Here is a 20,384-nt window from a genome sequence, read left to right on the forward strand (position 1 = left end):
CAGTGTCAAATGCAATTTGTTGCCTTTTTCCTTAACTCAGGATTAGATTTTCTGGCCTAGAATGTTTCAGAGTAGTTTTCCATCTCTTCCTTATTGAAGAAAACAGGAACATCCAGAATAGTTAGGCCCTCTGTGGCCACATGAGGACAGAAGAGGGTAAGTAATAAGACAGAATCCCATCCCTCCCCGCCCAGAGCATTCATCAGGCAGGAATGTGACTGACCTGCTGCGCTGTTTAAACAGCACAGGAGGGCAGCACAAGGCCAGAACTGTCAGCCCTAATCCTGCAACTATGCCAAACCACAACCATATTTGTAATCCACTTTTTAAAATGCGTACATAAGAGTTTTTAATCCCCACCAAATTGAATTGAACTCTAAATTTGCATAGATTCTACCTATTAAACATTTTCAGATTGTCTTACACATTAATGATACGTACATTACTCACATACTGATCTGAATTTAACATTTATTTGATCATAGCAGAGTGTGCAGTCAGTCAAGGTAAGTATTATAACCCTTAACAAGTGAGGAAGTAGAAATAAAGATAAAAGGTGACTTGTTTATGGTCACACACAATTAGGTGTAAAGTCAAGGTAACAACTTAAACCTGATCCTTTTCTACTAAACTTAGCTTTTTCAGAAAGACAGCTCCCTAACACACACAAACACATACATTGCCTCCATGACATATTCGCCTTGACTTCAGATATAAATCTACATTCTTTAATCTTTTTTGTATCTCCATTGAGGCCAATTCCAATCCTCTAAACAAAATAAATGCAAAGTATGTAGCACCCAATAGTGGCCAATACACGCATTCCAGTATAGCTCAAATAAATAACTCCTGTTGCATTCTCTCTCTCTCTTTTTTTAAAGATTTTATTTATTTATTTATTTGAGAGAGAGAGAGAAAGTGAGAGAGAAAGAGCATGAGCAGGGGGAGGGGCAGAGGGAGAAGCCGACTCCCCACCCAGCAGGGAGCCTGACCTGGGGCTCAATCCCAGGACCCTGGGATCATGACCTGAGCTGAAGGCAGACGCTTAACTGAGCCACCCAGGCGCGTCTCTCCCATTGCATTCTATTACGGGGTCTTAGAAATGGCAGTCATGGAACCCATCAAGTCTGCGGCCCTTTTCGAGAGAAAGTGCCCCACCTATAGGCCCCTGACCAAGAGCTGTGGTTTATGATGGGGCCTGATACAGAGAGCTCTGCCCAGAAGCAAAATGGTAATTAGCTAATTCAATGTGACACTCTGACTCAAGATTTAGAACTGGGAAGTATAGTAAGAATCAGAAGGTCATGGTGAAAAGAGAACAGACAGATACAGAGAGAAGACATGCAGGGACCCTGCAGTCACTATGTGTTGGAATGACAGGCCATGGACTTCCATGGCAAAGGCATCTAGAACCCCCATCGTTGCAAATGAACTTTTGATTCCTGTTTACTTGGGACCCTTTCAAGGCTCCATAGTTTGGCTTACTATTTTCTAAGGACTTGGCAGTATGGCTAAAATCTTATAACTCATATGAACACACATGCACACATATTCCACACACTACTCAAGGTAACAAATGAGACTGTTCCTTGTAACCATCACCCACAGATAAGTTCTGTAACCAGTACAAACGCACATCTAATCCCAACCAAGCTCACATAGAACCATATGCTTATATGATCAAAGTTGTACTTCATTCACTCCGTATCTATTAATTACTTATCGCGAATCAGCCATTACATGGGTGCTCTGGAGTTACAGAGACAAATGAGCAACAGTGGCAAATAAGACAAGCTCTCTGTACTTGAGGGGCTCCCAGCACAGCAATAAAGGCATGAGAACATTATATAAGAAACAAAGTATACAAAATTTAGCAAAACTGTATATCGATTGCCTAAACAGTAGATTCTCTTTTGCTTGTAAGTCATTCTGATAGAGCTCTTCTACCCAAGTTCAGTTTATCAGTCAAACATGAGATTTGTGTCAACATACTATATACCCAAAGTGAAAAGATGAGAGCCGAATTATATCGTCATTCTTGAGTGCCTTGATCACTGGGATGTAGAATGGTGTAATTAGATGGACAGGGTTAATAATTAATAATTTCATCATGACCATTATTTAATATGAATGCTGGCTTCTCAGGATTTTAAATGTGGTTATGATATTTTAGACTTAAGAGTTAGGCAACCCTTGCTGATATCTTATTTTGAGTGATTATCAAATTAGAGAAGTAAAGAAAATACAGGGAGTTTAAAGAGGAAGAAGGGGAACAGGTACTGAGGAAAGGGAGAAGAAGGGAGATCAGAAAACTAGAATCTTTTAAAACATGAGTCATCACTATATGGATGGATCCAGATTTATCATAGGTCTATATTTACTGTGGTTTAGTCATATAATCACTTGAAATAATTTTTTAAAAATCCACCAGTACATACTCTAACATGCTGAGTTTGATTTTCTAAAAAAAACGCAAAAAACAAAAAACTATTCTCCCTATATAAAATATACACTATTCTACAGAGGGTTCTGTTGTACATTTTTTTTTTAGCACTAGAGATGTGAGTCAAATACCAATTCATACTTTAAGTTTTTTAAAATAGTCTGTTGTTTAAATGACCATAGGATATGACACAATTAAATTCAACAAATACTTAAGTGTGCATAATTTGTATGAACCATACGTCAGTCACTAGAGGAATTTTGAAAAGTGAGTAAAATACAATCACTGTTTTCAAGGGGGGGTGTTATTCTATATATAAAAATTAAACAAAGAGACAATAACATTAATGCAAGGCCAAATATGTGTGCTTTAAAAATATAGTACAAGCAAAGTGTTATGAAGTTTTTAGAGCGGAGATCAGGGAAGGCTTCAGAGGTTGCTTTTGAAATGGGTCTTAAAAACTCAATGGATTTTAACTGGGTGTGGGGGGGTGGTAATTGAGCTAATCAAATGGGACAATTTACTAAATGTTAACTTGGTAACCAGAAGAGTCATCTTAGGGGTGTCTGGGTAGCTCAGCTGGTTAAGCGTCTACCTTCAGCTCAGGTCATGATCTGATCTCTGGGTCCTGGGATCGAGCCCCACATCGGGTTCCCTGCTCAACAGGGAGTCTGCTTCTCTCTCTCCCACACCCCCTGCTTATGCTTTCTCTCTCTCTCTCTGTCACATAAATAAATAAAATCTTAAAAAAAAATAAGTCATCCTATTCCCCTGTTATTGTTCACCAGCACTGTTCAAGATAGCCCATAATCATATACCAATCCTTTAAAAATATAGGATTGAAATTCTCTCTCCCTTTTGCCTAGTGGCAATTTTATCTCCCACCATAAAAGCTTTACATGCCAGATATAGTCATTATTAGCGCATACGCAATTGGTAAATGGGGAAATAATGTCAATATAATTCAGAAATTACATTGGTTCACTCATTATATTTCCTGGCATACTTACATTTTGAAGTGATGAGGGGCAAGCCTTTTCACAATTAAGTAGAAAACCTTAGCAATATAAAGACTTTAAGAAAAAAGCAAACAATTCCTCAGGAATGCCTTTCTTTAGTGCAAATAGAGGCTTGTTTGGATCTTTAAGAACCTTTAAGCTTTTCACAATGGTGAAGCTGCACAGTGTAAATGAAAGTTTCTCCTATGTGTGTTTGGGGGGCACTGATTGAGAAAGCTAAATCTTGGACCATATATTTTTTTTTGAAGATTTTATGTATTTATTTGAGAGAGAGAGAGAGAATACAAGCAGGGGGAGTGGCAGGCAGAGGGAGAAGCAGGCTCCCCATTGAGCAGGGAGCCAGACAAGGGCTCGATCCCAGGGCCCTAGGATCAATTGCTTAACTGACTGAGCCACCCAGACGCCCCTTGGATCATATTTTTCATTTTGATGAAACTGCTTTTAATTGGAAGCAAATGTCCTCCAGACCTATATGTACAAGAAGGAGGCATGTGTTCCAGGGTTAAAGTTTCTAAAAAGTGCTATCCAATAGAAATATGAGAAATGTATGTAATCTTAAGTTTTCTAGTAGCCACATTTTTAAAGAGTAAAAAGGAACAGGTGAAATATTTCAACACGTAATCGATATAAAAACTATCAATGAGCGATCTATTTTACGTTTTTTTCTAAGTCTTTGAAATCTGTTGTATATTTTACATTTATAGAACATCTCAATTTGGATTAGCATATTTAAATGCCCAAGAGCCAAACGTGGCTAATGGATACCATATTGGGCAGCATAGCTCTAAAGGATGACTGTGAAGTTGAACACATATGCCAGTGGAGATTTAATTGGTATTATTTTTTATTAGCATAGTAACTTTTATTGTCCTCAGGTAACAAAGTTGCATAGGTCTGCTCCTAAGCCTATATATTTTCTGTAAAGTCCTGTTATTTTTAGTGTACCATTTTAAAGAACACTTGTTTTTCCTGTACATGCTTTCTTAGCCTTCCTCTCAGCCATAGGTAGTCATATGATATAGTTCTGAGCAATGTAAAGGGAAGTCTGTGAAGTCATATGGGAAAATTTTTCACCCTGATAAGAAGAGAGAGGCCACAAGGAGAAAGCTAAGCACCCCCTTCCCCCTGCTATATCCCTTTCTTTCTGTTTGAAACATTTGATACAAGAACATGATGTTTGAAGCTATGGCAGCCATCTTGTGACTATGATAGAAGACTCTTTAATATGTTGAGGATGGCAGAACAGAAAGGCATCTTTGCTTATCAGAGATGAAAATGCAATGAAGCAGTTAGCCATGCAAATATGGGGGTGGGAGGGAGGCTGGGGCAGAGTTCCCTAGCAGGAGGAAGGGTGCTTCGACACAGAAGATGTCCTCAATGGGCTTTGCTTAATATTCACAACTGAGGTTCACCTTTTTTTCTCCCATCCTCCCTTGCTAACTGATGAGAACATTCTTTCTTTAGGTATGACAAGAGTGCTGGAATTACTCCCAACACTTAAAAAAGTGCAGAGTTAGAAGCAGCAAAATTTCCTTGAAGTCCCTTATCATTAAGGTTTCATGCACAAACACTGCACTTTGGCTGTTATATATGTATTTAATACTTTAAAAAATGTTTTACATTATCTATCCTGAAAAAAAATTTCCATGACTCAGTTAATAAGATTATATTGTGTTGATTCAACCAATTTTGAGTAATTGGTAATGCATATCAGATTCATTGTTCAGCAATTTCTTACCTGTCTCAGAGTCACAATAATTCAAGAACCCAGATTCACATAAATATGTGGATAAAAACGGCAGCAGTTTTGTTTGTTTGTTTTTACTGCTTTACAGTGTCAGGGTAATAACAGGACAGTGTGCCCAGAATGCAGTTTAAAAAAATGGTATGGGTCACTTTTTCAGCTACTGACTGGAAATTTTGCTAAGTATATTTCCTGCTGAGTCATATGACAGACTAAATAGGTAACCAATCCGTTTGTGATTTTCTTTTACTCATCAAAGCATTTCTTTTCAGTGAATGAAGATGAAGTTTTATTTGACCACTTACCAGTCTTACACTAACATTTTTATCACATGTAAACAAACCAAGGGTCTCAAAGAATTCACAGTTCTTTATCAACTCTTCATCCAATTCCCATACTTAATTTTCATTAGAGCCATCTCATCCAGTGCAATAAAAGTATTCAGTTTGTATTACAGTTGTTGGTTGCCTTGACAAAGTAAGCCAGCCGTCTTTATGAGTCACTCTTAATCATTAAGGTGAACAAAGAATCAATTCACCTTATCTACATTTCTTTTCCTTCATGAAGAAAATGTCAATTCAATCCTGGCTTAGAAAACTGGTTATCACCTTCCTCAACCAAATGAGTGTACTTCTAGATAACAGAGCAGGATTTTAAAGTCACTTCTGACTTTGGTACAAATATGCCTTAAAAAGTATCTAAACTACCAGATTTACTAAATTTTACTATCATATTGAACATAATAAGAATATTCCAGAGGCTAATTTATTTATTTATTTGAGAGAGAGTGACAGAGCACATGCACCCATGTGAGCAGACTGGGTGGAGGAACAGAGAGAGAAGGAGAGAGAGAATCCCAAGCAGTCTCCAGGGCCCAGTGTGCTGCCCCACCTGGCCAGACCCCATGACCCCAAGATCACCACCCCAGTAACGCTCAACCAAGTGAGCCACCCAGGCGCCCCCAGAGGCTAATTTTTTAAGGTGAAGGCTCTATGTGAACCATACTGCAAATGTCCAAAGCCTTCAAAATTTGGCCCCACCTGCACACATGTCCGTACATTTTCTCTACCGAATTTCCTACCTAAAAATCTCACTTTCTTTGATAGAAATTTTCTTCTATCACAAATCCAAGTCTTCATCACTTAAAACTTAATAGCCTAACATTTGTGCTTTTATCCAATTCTAAGACAAAGACTCAGGTTTAGCTGAATTTACCAGTTATGTGTTTGTTTCTGAGCACATTAAAATGCATCAACAGAAATTCTTCCATAAAGATACTTAAAAAAATCAGCTTGCCTGCCTTGTTTTGTGTGTGTTTTCAAACAGATTCAGTCATAAATCTATTAGACACTAAGTTCTACCAGATCTCATTTTCTAAGTATCACAGACGTCTAAAACATCTGAAACGGATTCCGAAGGGAACCTAAAACCATCTCTTAAAATGCGCTTGTTGCTCTGTGCTTTTAATGGCGATTGCTTCTAGAATTACCTCTCTTTTTAGTTTCAAAATTTGCATGGCGGCCTTTTTACCTTTGCTTCAAGAGTCAGTCCTAACCATGCAGGTTCTGCTAGGGGTTTGCTCGAGCAAGACAGCTTTCGGGCTCGGCTTATTTGCATCTTTTCCATAACAGAGTGCATATTATCCATAGGTACCTAAATACTACCTGCGCTTTTGGGTTTACTGTTGCTGCTTGCCCCTTCTTAGTAATGGTTACAGTGGTGCATTCGCCTTCCACGGCAGGTCTGACAAAGCAACGATCTCTGAATATTCAGGGTTTTCATTACCGTTCGTATTGTCACTAGTTTCAGACTTAACACTTCAAATGACCTGTCCTTAACTTCCAGTCCGTGATCCTGACTGAAAGCAGGACTTCCATTATGAATTACACACCAAGACAGTAAACGCCAGCGCCCGGGAAGCAGGACTGAGCGGTGGCCCGAGTTGGTAAACAAACGCCGCGCAGGCGCAGTGACAGCAGGAGGGTAAACCGGTGGGTTGGTAGCCACTGGGGGATTTTTCCTAAAGCTTAAAGTGGAAGAGCAAAACAAAACGCCGCTTCTTAAGGTGATAAAGTGCTTCGCTTTTTCTGTTTTTACTCATTTCTGGCTTTTGTTTCTGAGGAACGGGCGCTGCCTTCGGAGCCTTGCAGACAGAATTCCTCGTCCCCGAGAACTGCGGCTAGCGTGTCGGCTAGTTGTTCCAGCCTCATTTGTTCTCCCGCGGAGTCCTGATCTCCTTTATTTGTTTACAGCACAAATCCACCCCGGTTGGGGAGTTGGGGGGAGGGGAAAGGCCCCACTACGCTACAAAAAATGTCCTGGGCTTGAGGCTTCCCCAAGCCACGCGAGATCTGCCCAAACCTAAAGCGGAACCTCCGAGGGTACGTTTGCGCATGCCCCTGACTAATCCTTTGTAGCGCGAGCAAGTTTTGAAACTTTCTGCCGCGTTAATAGTAAACTAAATCTGGCCCTTCGGAAAGGTCTGAGGGGTTCAAGCACACAACACTACATCCTTCGAGACTTTGCCGTCACAACTCTGCATGATTGCATGGTCGTCCCCTCTTTCCGTTACTATATATTGGCCGTGAATTCTGTGTGAGAGGTAGTTTCGGCCAATCCAGTAGTATAGGAGTGGGGGTGGGAGAGCGGACCCAGGTTTTAAAATGAGGATGATGCCTTTTATGTGTTTGGAAAGATAACTCAGGGAGCGACTTGAAAGAATAAAATCTGAGGGGGGCCAAGTTTTTTTTTTTTTCCCCCTTACTGGAGACTCAGGGAGACTGTGCTGAACTAAGGTAATTCGGTGGGAAGGAGAAGATGGGAAAGTTTGAGAGAGAAATGAAGGCAGTAACTATACAGCACACGGGAGAGGTGAGACGAGAAATGCAACTGTTGGCAGTAGAAAAAGTTCCTTAAAGTAGTGTGAACCTATGCATGTTTGTAAACAGAAGGGTAGAAATGATTAGGGCATGGTTTGTAAGGGGAAGATTGGGAAGTCCCTGAATGAGTAGAACAAGGAGGATTCTAAAAACCATAGTCCTGAACAAGGGCTGAGGTTGGATTAGAAAGAACGGTTTAAGATCACAGGAGTCAGGAATTTGGGAACTGTCTTGAGAGAACTGACTAATCTTACCTCTTTTGCAGGATACAGGGGACACCTGCACAAGCTTTGGATTTTGCCCTGCAACATCTGAAAGGTACCATCCAGACACCTGAAGTGCTCTCTCCCAGTAAGTCCTCTGGTTCCTACCACCTCCCATCCACCCTATACCTCAGCCAGAATGAAATGTGGATTTCGTGGAGTGAAATGGTGGAATTTAGTTACCAAGTCCCTTAGACATACCACTGGTGCATTACAAAAAGACATACTTGTAGCTCTGGCTTCCCAGTTCCCTAGATATCAGAGTCCATCTTGATACTGGCAGCAGTTTTATGCAGCTTAGCCACTATATGTTGATTCTTTGTGTACTGTCTGGAGTACAAGGCAGAGGAGGGATGGAGTACATAATTTTACTAACCCTCCAAAGCAGTGGTTTGTAGGTAGTAGTATAGCTTCATCTGTAAGGAAAACTAAATATAGAAAGCCGCAGGATTTAAGTTAGCAATGATGGACAAAGGATCCAGGTATTAATTCTTAAATGGAAGTATTTCAATAAAGACCCAGACATGGTAGTTGCCTATCAAGAAGTTCTCCCTTGGAGCACTTCACTCCATTTTCGCAGCCTAAAATACAGCCTAGTAGCTGGGCTCTATGTGTGCCATTCATGGGAAAATGTACCAGAAAAAAATTCATTGATGTAGTAGAATTGGATTTCTGGGATCTAGCTGTGGGAAGCATGACATCTCAATATGGTGTCACAGAAAGTGTGTGGAATTGGGAATCAGACCTGGGGTTTGCCTCAGTTGGTTATGCCAGTTACTCTGTGTGACTTCCCTGTGCCTCAGTTTCCCTCTTTGTAAAATAAGGATAACAGTGCCTACCTCATAGGATGATTGTAAAGATGAAATGAGGTACTATTTAGAAGGCTGCACGAGTTACTACACAGAACTTGATATATAATTTATGATCAACAAATGAAAGTTTCTTCCCTGAGCCTCCCACATTTATGCATGCCATCTGCCCCTCAAATATGGAAGCTCTATGTAGCATAAAGCCATCTGTATTTAAGACAGGTTCTCTACCTTGCCTTCACATTAGAATTACCTGGGGAGGTTTAAGAAACGCCCAGCCTGCTCCCTAGATCAATTAAAGCAGAATCTCTGGTACTGGAGCCTGGACATCAGTATTTTTTAAAGCTCTTCGTTTTGCTACTAAAGTTAGAACCACTGCTTTAACAGTTCCCTCTAGGATGCCTGGGTGGCTCAGTCGGTTAAGTGTCTGCCTTCAGCTCAGGTCAAGATCCCGGGGTCCTGGCATCTAGCCCCGCATCGTGCTCCCTGCTCAGTGGGGAGCCTGTTTCTCCCTCTCTCCACCCCCACTTGTGCTTGCTTTCGCTATCTTTCTTTCTCTCAAATAAATAAATAAAATCTTAAAAAAAAAAGTTCCCTCTAGAAGAAGAAGAAAATTAGACCTGTGGTTTAAGACCATCTATCTGTGTCACTATATACTTGAAAAATTTCTAGAGGAATAAAGGCTAGTGCTTGAGATGGGCAGATGAGTAAGGCATAGTGAGCTATATTCAGGAAAAGAGGCCACTACGATAAGAATGTGGTAGGCTTCCGGGTTTGGGATAGGCAGTTGATGAGGTCATTAATACAGGCCCCAGCAGTATATAGGCCTTGCTATAGAGATGGAGGACTTTGAGCCTCCCAAGTTGATCCTTTGAGCTAGCACAGGCAACACAGATGATGATGTCTTTATTGCTTTACCATGTGGTGAATCTTGGGCCGATGTCCATAGTGGGGTGGGGCGACCTTTTACAGCTGGCTCTGCTCTGTTGGTTGGGGAGGGGCACCATGGCATCACGGTGTTCTTCTCCGGTGGGAAGGTGCTTGTGGGAAGGCATGTGCAGCAGGCCATTGACAGTGAAACCTATCAGGGTTGTAGCTGCTCTGATGACACAGTAGTTTTGTTGGTACTAACATAAGAAAGGTGAGAGGCAAGCCTGTTTTTGTAACCTTTTAGTGAATAGAGAATCTCTTGACACAGGAGGAATGGCATGTCTGGGTCAGGGATTTGAGTTTCTAAAAGACAAGTGACTTTATAGTAGGACAACTCTAGTTTCTAGGGATATAAGCGATTCAGAAGTTGAAACCAACATGCTACTTCAGTCTTTGGATGCCTAGACCCAAATGTAGCAGTAATGGCCAGGAGTGTCTTCTGCCATATAGGGTAGCCTGTCTTTAATTGGGTCCCTTTTCTTGAGAAGCACATTAGTTTGTCTAGTCCCCTGCAGGAGCACTGGGGAAATGACTAAACATTGGCTAGATAAGGAAAGAGGGATTCAGACTGCAGGGGTCAGTAGTCAAGTTTATGAAGTAGGAGAATAGCAGAATATGCCCAAGTGACGAGTGGACTAGGGTAGGAGGATAGGAGACTTGGGGTAAGGAGGGAAACATGTTGAAAGTTAGAAAAAGAAAAATTCCAAGCAGTGACAGTTTAGTCTGTTATAAAAATGTTAAAATGGGAGTGCTGCCTGAGGTTCTATGACAAGAAATATCACAGACAGGGCGCCTGGGTGGCTCAGTTGGTTAAGTAACTGCCTTAGGCTCAGGTCATGATCCCGGAGTCCTGGGATCGAGTCCCACATCAGGCTCAGCCTGCTTCTCCCTCTGACCTTCTCCCCTCTCATGCTGTTTCTCTCTCTCTCTCAAATAAATAAATAAAATCTTAAAAAAAAATAAAGGTAAAATACTTAAAAAATATATCACAGACAGACCTCTCTGTAGGACTTTTGCAATATATAGGAGGGTGAGAACTGATTAGACTATTCTTGAACTCTCACCCATATCAAGGGCATAAAAATTCAAGGTGAAGACGGGTAAAGGGGTTTCAAAGAGGATATTTGAATGGAGTTATTGGAGTGCTGTTAGACAAGTCAGGGAGAGGGAAGTGGCCACACTCTTTCCCTAAATGTAAGCTTCCCTCTGTAGCAGGCACAAACTGGGAGGAGGAGGAAAGCCTTTAAGTCAGGTGGCAAATTGTGACTATTATACAGGACTGGATATATATTTTTTTAAAGATTTTATTTATTTATTTGATAGAGTGCGCACAGCAGAGGGAGGGGCAGACGGAGAGAAGCAGACTACCCCGCTGAGCAGGGAGCCCAATGCAGCCTGATCCCAGGACCCCCGGATCATGACCTGAGCTGAAGGCAGTTGCTTAAGCAACTGAGCCACCCAGGTGCCCAGGACTGGATATTTTAGTTACTAACTTTTTCTTTTCTTTTCTCTTCTTTCTTTCATAAAATCCTTTCTCTCTCTTTTATTTTTTAAGATTTTATCTATTTCTTTGACAGAGAGCGAGAGACAGCTAGAGAGGGAGCACAAGCAGGGGGAGTGGGAGAGGGAGAAGCAGGCTCCCAGCTGCACAGGAAGCCCAATGCGGGGCTCGATCCCAGGACTCTGGATCATGACCTGAGCCGAAGGCAGACACTTAACAACTGAGCCACCCAGCACCCCATTTATTAACTTTACTTAACTAAAAGTGACCAGAAAAAGGAATGGGACTGCCCAAGTATTCATTCAGGAATGGGAGAAGAACCAACCCCTACAGAGTGTTTTCACAGGGACAGTGGAAAATAAGAATTAAGTTGCCTTCAGTTAGTCCCCAAAATCAAGTTTGTTCAATGTGCTGGAACATTATTGTTGAGCACCTTCTTGTACTTTTGATCCTGGAGGTATAAGGATGAACTGGGTGACATTCCTCCCTATAAGAATTTATGAACACAATGCAATATATACAACAACAGAAGTAATATATGTGAGAATTAAGTACTATAGTAAAAAGGAAGATATGAGTAACTTATTTTGGAGGTGGTGGGGGTAAAGAACAGCACATGAGATGAAACCCCACAGGATTTGAGAGAGGAATAGATGTTTCCAAGGTGGACAAGGCAGAGGACACTGTGTGTCAAGTCTCAGCTGTGGAAACAGCATAGTGTTTGTGGGGGAAGAGCTACAAGCAGAGTGGGGGGTGATTAAAATACAGGTGAACTAGAGGCCACAGATATTATGAGTTTAGAGTTGGGCTGTTGGTGGGTTCATCCGTGGAGAGCTAATGGAATTGTAAAAACACACACACGCTGAGATGCCAGTCATGTCCTCCATCATTCATTTCCTCCGTCTCCTCACCCTGCCCTTTTATAAAATTTGCCAGTTAGAGAGTGCTGAGAGGGTAGTATGGGAACTCCTCTCCATCCCGCTGATTGGATCCAGCTGTGTATCTGACTTAGGCTGAGTCAGACAGACTCTGCCTCTTAAGAATATAGATCAGAACATTGAGAGACGGGGTCATGTATTTGTCCCCAGCTTTACTGAAATATGATTGACAAATAAAAATTGTATATATTTAAGGTGTACAGTGTGATGTTTTGATATGCATTGTGAGAATATTACCATTATCAAGCTAATTAGTATATCCATATCACATAGTTACCATTTATGTGTGTGGTAAGAACAGGTGAGATCTATCTTAGCAAATTTCAAATATACAGTACATTATTGTTAACTGTAGTCACCATGCTGTATATGAGGTCTCCAGAACTTATTTATCTTATAACTAAAATTTTGTACCCTTTGACCAGAATCTCCCTATATCCCCCAACCCCCAGTCCCAGTAACCACTGTTTTACTAACTGTCACTATGAATTTGACTTGTTTAGATTCCACATATAAGTGAGATCATGCAGTATTTGTCTTTCTGTCTGGCTTATTTCACTTAGCATAATGTCCTCCAGGTTCATCCATGTTGTCACAAATGGCAGGATTTCCTTCTTTTTAAAGGCTGAATAATATTCTTATCTGTGTGTGTATCGTATTTCCTTTATCCATTCATCTTTTGACAGACACTTAAGACTGTTTCTGTATCTTGGCTACTGTGAATGATGCTTCAATGAACATGGGATACAGATCTCTCTTCAAGATACTGATCTTATTTCTTTTAGAGATATTCCCAGAAATGGGATTGCTGGATCATATGGTAGTTCAGTTTTTAATTGAGATTGGGTTACTTTGATAGGAGCATTGAACTTGTAAGGTCATGCACGTTTCAGAGCCAACTCGGCCTGTTAGGGCCAGCCTTTGGGGGCCAGTGTTGCAGCGTAAAGCAGGATGAGCTGATCTCAAAAGAGAAGCAGGTGAATATAGCCAATGAAGAGGGAATAGGAGACAATAGGCATTGTAGCCTCATAGAGAAAGAGGGAGAGTCAGTGGCTGTCTTGGCTCTGACAGCTTTCTGGTCCCTTATTTCGGTCCCATCTTACGTTCATCTTCCTGTTCTAGAGTTCTGTACAGTTCTTCTGAGTCTTTATAATCTTCTTCCACCTACTTAGCTTTTTCCCCCACAAACAACACTGTAAGTGGCCAATTGTGTTCTCCCCTTCCTAATGTCTTGGCCTCATGAAACCGCATACCTTCCACATAAGGAACACACATAGGTAGCAGGGATACTTATTCCACTTATTACAGCTCAGCTATGCCTAGAAAGAGTGGGTATCTTGTTTTTTTTTCTAGAGTTTTCACCTGTGTATTAGTTATCTATTACTGCATAATAAAATAACCTACAACTGGGGTACCTGGGTGGCTCAGTCAGTTGAGTGTCTGCCTTCAGCTCAGGTCATGATCCCAGGGTCCTAGGATCAAGCCCCACGTTGGGCTCTCTGCTCAGCGGGGGTCGGCTTCTCCCTCTCCATCTGCCCCCGCCCTGCTCTTGCTCTCTCTCAGATAAATAAATAAAATCTATAAAACCCAAAATACCCTAAAACTTACTAGTTTAAAACAATAATAAACATTATCTCATAATTTTCCGGTCAGGAATTTGGGAGCAGTTTAGCTGGGCAGTTCTGGCTTGGGGTCTGGCAACATAGTTACAGTCCCGATGTTGACAAGGACTGCAGTCACCTGACAAGGGCTGGAGGATCTGCTGCCATGGCGGCTCACTCAGCTGATTGCTCCTTGGTGCTGTTGGTGAGAGGCCTGTTTTCCATATGTGGGCCCCTTCACAAGATGGCCTGAATGTCCTTCTGACATGGTGGTTGGCTTCCCCCAGAATGAGTAATCCAAGATGTTAGAGAGCCAGGCAGAAACTATCCTTATTATGATCTGACTTCAGAAGTTACATAGAATTTCTTCTGCCACATTTTCTTCACTCGAAATAGGCTACTAAGTAAGACCCCCATTCAAGGAGAGTGGTATTAAATATCACTATTTGAAGGGAGGCATATCAGAGAATTTGTGGACACATTTTAAAACCACCACCACCACACACACACACACACACACACCACAAAAAAACCCCACCACAATTATTAGGTTACAGGAAAAAAAAACCCTAAGTGTCTAATTCACTTTTGAATATAGTTCAATTTCATTATTTAAACAATTCCTTTAAGTAGTTTAAGTCTCCTTTGGATAAAAATGTTTCATGTTTCATAATGCCTCCCAAGGAAGTCCTGCATCTTTCTCTAAAGATAACATCGTTTATATGGGGGGTGGAGAGCGGTAATGTACACATCCTTGTGGAAGAGAGAGATGGTGTCCCCAGGTTTCATTCTGGACCTAGAGTATGTACTGGGAGTTTTCTGGCAAAATACCTCTTGTTGGCCTGATCACTGAGGAACTTGCTGGCCTGTGATGCTGAAACCTGCAGTTGGTGAATTCATGGCCCATTTTTGGCTTGGAGATTTAGGCAAATCTCCCAGGTAGTATTGGCTACTTCCCCTTGTGGACTCAGCTGCCCCTTGGCCCCTGCTGTGGAGTCACCTCACCTGGCCATGGCAGCCCCCCTGGCTGTTAGTTCAGCATCCATGCTTCAAGGGAACAGGAACAGCTTAGGATAGTTGACTGCTCTCTTTCTCTGTCTGACTGCACTGTTGGAGACTTGCCATTGGCCCAAACAGCCATGGAAAGTGCAGAGAGTGAGGTATGAGGGGCCTGGGCAGTCGTCCCAAAAGTACCAGTTACCTCAACATGGAGGTAACTCATTTGTATGCAGAATAAGGGCCCCATAGTGATGTCCATGTCCCAATCCCTGGAACCCAAGAATATGTTACCTTATAAAATAAAAGAGACTTTTTGATATGCTTAAATTAAGGGCCTTGAGAGGGGAGATTACCCTGGATTATCTGGGTGGGCCCAATCTAATGACATGGGTCTTTGAAAAACCTTTCCAGGCTGAGGCCTGAGTCAAAGGCAGATGTGACTATGGAATAATGGTTAGAGAGGTACAAAGTTGTTGGTTTTAAAGATGGAGTAAGGGGGCTATGAGCCAAGGAATGTGGGTGGCTGGAAAAGGCAAGAAAATAGATTTTTCTCTGTAGCTTTCAGAAGGGAATGCAGCCCTTCCATCACCATGATTTTAGCCCAGTAAGACCCATGTCTAGCCTACAGAACTGTAAGATGATACATTTGTGTTGTTTTAAGCTACTAAGTTTGTGGTGATTTGTTATAGCCACGGTAGAAAATGAATACACTCAAATCCAACTTTGGCCCAGAAAGAGGTCAGGCCTAGTTTCCTGACAGCTTTATTCTCCTTTATCTCTTTCTTTCTCACTAAACCTAAGCTGGAAAGGGAGAGACTCCATGTGGCATGTCCTTGTTCTACCATAGGGCAGTATTTATTACTTTTTCATTCAGCTGACAAAGTTTAAAGATAAGTACAATATTAAACACCCGTATACTCTTCACCTAGATTTCACCAATTGTTAATGTTTTGCCATATTTACTTGCCTTTTCTGTATATGTACATACATATATTTTCTTGTTGTTGAATGGTTTGAGGGTAACTTGCATTTGTCTTGATACTTTTTCTTGAATATGTCAGCATTTCCTAAGAATAAGAAAATTCTCCAATAAACCACAATTCCTTTTTCCCACCTGATATAAATAACAATTCCATGATATTATCTAATATCCATTTCATAATGCGAATTTCCCAAACTGTCCCAAAAATATTTTATAGCTACTTTATTCTCTCTCCCTCCCCATTTAGCATCTCAGCAAATCCTATGTTGTGATCTCTAGTCTCTTTGAATCTGTAACAGCATACCCTGCAAACAGCACACCTTTTTAATTTTTATTTCATGACATTGACTTATTATTACTAATTTTTTTTTAAAGCATGCAAGCGGTGGGGTGGGGGCAGAGGGAGAGGGAGAGAAAATATTAAGCAGGCTCCATGCCCAGTGTGGAGCCTGACATGGGGCTCGATCTCACAACCCTGAGAATCATGACCTGAGCCAAAATCAAGAGTCGGACGCTTAACCAACTGAGTCGCCAGGTGCCCCGTGACATTGACTTTTTGATACGTCCAGAGGAGTCCCCTTGTAGAATATTCTGTATTCTCAGTTTGGCTGATTATTTCCTCATATGTCTTACAACTTGTTCTCCAACCCCTGCCCTTTTTAAGAAACTAGACATTATGGATAGAAGTTTGATTAGACTCAGATTAAACATTTTTTAGAAAGAATACTTGATTAGTAATGTTAGGTAGGTCACATTGCTTCGTGTTAGGCACATAATTTCAGGCTGTCTTACTACTAGTGATGATAAAATTCGGTCACCTGGTTAAGATGGTGACCCCTACCCACTTCCAGTCTCACCATAGAAAAGGATACTTTTCCCTTTGCAGTTTGCAAATAATCTACAAACAACCTGTTCTCAACAACAACTCATTTGATAGTTTGAATACCCATTTTAGTCCTTGCCTGAATAGGTTATTTCATTGGGGGGCTACAAAAATGGTGCCCTAGCTATTATACTCTGTATTTATTAGCTGGCATTCTTCTGTAAAAAGAGCTTTCTTTTAAGAAAACTATTTTAATGAATCTCTCGGTGGCCAGTTGGATAGTGGTTTGCTTTCAGTTTTGTTGAAAGCAATCAGAAAACTCATGATTTTTAAAAGGATTTGTTACTCAATTTTGGGGGTTGGTCACTAATATCTCAAGATCATCCCCAGTATTTCCAGTTGTTCCTTTGGTTCCCAGGAGCTTTTTAAATTCAGGCAGTGCACCACTATAGGATTTGAGGTAAAGGTGGGTGAGAGTTTACCATTCTATGATAAAATAGAAAGAAAACTAGTAGGTGGGAACCAAGAATCAGTATGGCATCCTGACTGCACAGGTTTTCAGGAAGATCAGCTTTAGAAAGCATACTTGTGGAAGTTGAGGGTCTAGAAATTAGTTCCCATAAAACTGGCTGCATGCTCTTGGAACTCTTGGAAAGTTTTTGTCTGCCCCAGTCTCAAGACCTCTCTAGAGTACCAAACACTCTAAGCAAATTCTCCCATGTTTGGTTGATGACAAGTAAAAGCATAAATAAAGGAATTTCAAGAATGACTTTCAAAAGAACAGCCTGGATTTCAAGGCTTTTGTCCTGCTGCACACTCCTGTTTTGAATTTCAGAAGCTGAATATATTAATTCCTTCTTTCTTTCCATTCCTTTTGTAACTTGAAACAGTGCCACACTCCCTATTTCCAAGGCAAATTGATTCCCAGGCAAAGGAGAAAAAAAAATCACATAAATCATTTTCAAAATATTACCCCAATTACAAGTATTGTGGAGTTTTGATGGAAGACACTGTCTTTTTATTTTCTTCCAAATGACCAGAAATAAGTTTGGTGATTACAAATTTAAGATTTTTTAAGCACAATTAGTATATTACACCACATGTTTAATAATATTCTGGATTATGATTCCTTAACAAATTATTATTATTTTATCATTAAGCCATAATGTACCCATGCAATCATCCTAAAAGGAATGAATAATTTGGTCTTTTTTTTTTTTCTTGGTCTCAAGTAATTTGAAGCAATCTTTTTGATTTCTCCTGTTGGAGGCCCTTAGTAGTGAATCACGTTACATTACATTTGACAACTTATTTTAGTCTAGTCCATTATTCACGATGCAGAATAGTATAGTATAGTGTGCCTGCTCTGGAGTCAGATTAAATAGTTCCAAAGCCTTGTTCCCACACTAACTAGCTGTGCAGTTCGGAGCACATTCCTTATCTTCTGGAAGCCTCAGTCTCGTCTATAAAACAGGAGAGATCATTGTAGGACCTGTCTCACAGTTTGGTAGGAGGACTAAGTGACATGTGCTAAACACCTGGCACATGTTACATATTAGCTGTTTGTGTTATTGTTATTATGGCTAAGAAAAGGGAGATGATATCAAAGTCACCATCCTGCTGGCTCTCTAAGAATTTCTTCAGACACCTATCTAGCTTTCCTGATAAATGAATTTTCTGAAAGCAGCAAGTATCAGAATTAGCAGAGTTGCAATTCTCTGTGAGTCTTATATAGAAAAACTGGAATTAACCTGACTCTTCTCCTAAAATAAAAGAAGTAATTATGTCTTAAGCTGTGAATGTTGAGCCAGGAAGGAACTTTGATTTCTTGAAATTATACTCCAGCTCCCCTGTGCAACCTCTTTTTTTTTTTTACAGAATTTGCATTCCTGCACATTGAAAGTATTTCTGCCTCCAAAAATAAATATTTAGAATTGCCATGGTAAGGACTCTGAGTCAGAAACAACCAGTTCTATGACAGTCTCATGAGACAAATGTAGAGCTAGCTTAAATTCCTGATTTGGGGTAGTCCAAATTCTATCTAAAGGATTGACCTTAAACTAGTCTAATTTATTTTTATTCAAAATGATTGAGCAACTCACATTAAAAAATATTTGTCCTTTCTCCCATAACATTGTAAAGCATTCGCAAATTGTTCCTTGTGTCAGCAGTCAGGTGTGGTTCTGAAGTATCTCCCAGTTAAGGCTGTTGGGACTTGGAGGGAGAAATCGGCTCCTGTGTCCTTTCCCCCTCCTCTGGGATGGCACTCCACAGTCATTCTGTGAAGCTGGCATTTTCATTCAGTTGCACCTAACTAGATCTTTAGGGGAAAGAAGCAGTGGAATATGGAGGGAGTGACCATCGCAGTGTCCATACTAATTTCCAGAATCCTTTTAAGATTTAGGGTCAGCAACAATTAAGTAAGGAAAGGGCCCATTAGGTAAATTTGGCTCTGAAAATGCTAATTGAAAGTCCTCCTCAGCCATTCAGTCCTTCTCCCTCTCCCTTTCTTTAGTCGGCAGGGTCCCATGGTGACCGGTTCTGAAAGAAATCATCCCCTTCAGCAGTTACCTAGCACCATGGCAACAGGGACGTCAGCAAAGCAGGATAGACCCTGCACAAAACAGCTTCTACCAGGCTCCCTCCCTGCCTCTCTAATTCAACCCTGCCGGAGGCCTAGGAATGGGGCTAAGGACATCCTGACATACACACTCAAAAAAATCCTAGGTGTTTCTGTGTTTTGTTTTGTCCATAAGCATAGATATATGGGCATATAGTAAACTATGTTATGAGAATTTCCCCTCCCCCCAAAACATGGAGCGTATCTAAGGGGTGGGGTTGGTGGGGTAGAATGGGGACTGGGAGGGAGGTAGGCATGGGATGGTCTTTGGGTTTAATGAAACGTAAAAATTATATTTATGTTTATAAGGTAACAATAAGTTGATAGTAGGGGAAGTCAGAGCCCTAATTATATGGCCTGACTTATATTTAGACACAAGACCTCAGAGAAATATTTTTAAAATATTTTTATTGACCTGAGAGTGAAATAGACTTTAATGAACGCTTGAAGGGGGTGTAATGCTGTCCTTGGTGCTGAACACTGTTGTCTCAGACGTGCTAAGGGGGCTCCAGAGGGGAGTGAGGGAGCACCTTGTCATGTTAGGGTGTTGATGATAAGAAAGAAAAAAGAGGCTGGGAAGAAAGTATCATTCCCCTCCCTACCAAGCAACTCTGAATGTCCAGAATAAAATGTTCAGATGAAAAATAAAACAAAAAAGAACGTGGAGAAGGCTGGAGGTTTGGTTGAATTTTCTCCTTTTCATATGGAGATTTTTGGTCAGAGCCAATCAGGTCAGAGATTTCTGCTGCTTTGCTCCTGAAAGGAAAAGTGGGGGAAGGGAGATAGAAGATGGCCACATTCTCCCCTTGAGCCACATGATCCATTTCCCATGT

At 40.9% G+C, this 20,384-nt stretch overlaps 1 protein-coding gene across 8 annotated transcripts in view; it reads left to right on the forward strand.

Annotated features, from left to right (window-relative positions):
• Positions 1 to 20,384, forward strand: part of GPR19 (G protein-coupled receptor 19) — a 49,541-nt gene that overhangs the window by 6,433 nt on the left and 22,724 nt on the right. Inside the window, exons 4-6 of one of the 8 annotated variants that reach the window (XM_027592840.2) lie at positions 7,459 to 7,587; positions 8,351 to 8,436; positions 18,810 to 18,873. The gene's annotated coding sequence lies outside the window, so the exon portion shown is untranslated. Of the gene's footprint in view, positions 1 to 7,181; positions 7,272 to 7,301; positions 7,588 to 7,639; positions 8,002 to 8,350; positions 8,437 to 11,496; positions 11,550 to 18,327; positions 18,439 to 18,809; positions 18,874 to 20,384 lie in introns of those variants that run through there. The other 7 variants (XM_027592842.2, XM_027592841.2, XM_027592837.2 and 4 more) reach the window with 7 other exon arrangements.

Source organism: Zalophus californianus, chromosome 9, assembly GCF_009762305.2.
Source record: "Zalophus californianus isolate mZalCal1 chromosome 9, mZalCal1.pri.v2, whole genome shotgun sequence".
Classification (NCBI taxonomy): domain Eukaryota; kingdom Metazoa; phylum Chordata; class Mammalia; order Carnivora; family Otariidae; genus Zalophus; species Zalophus californianus.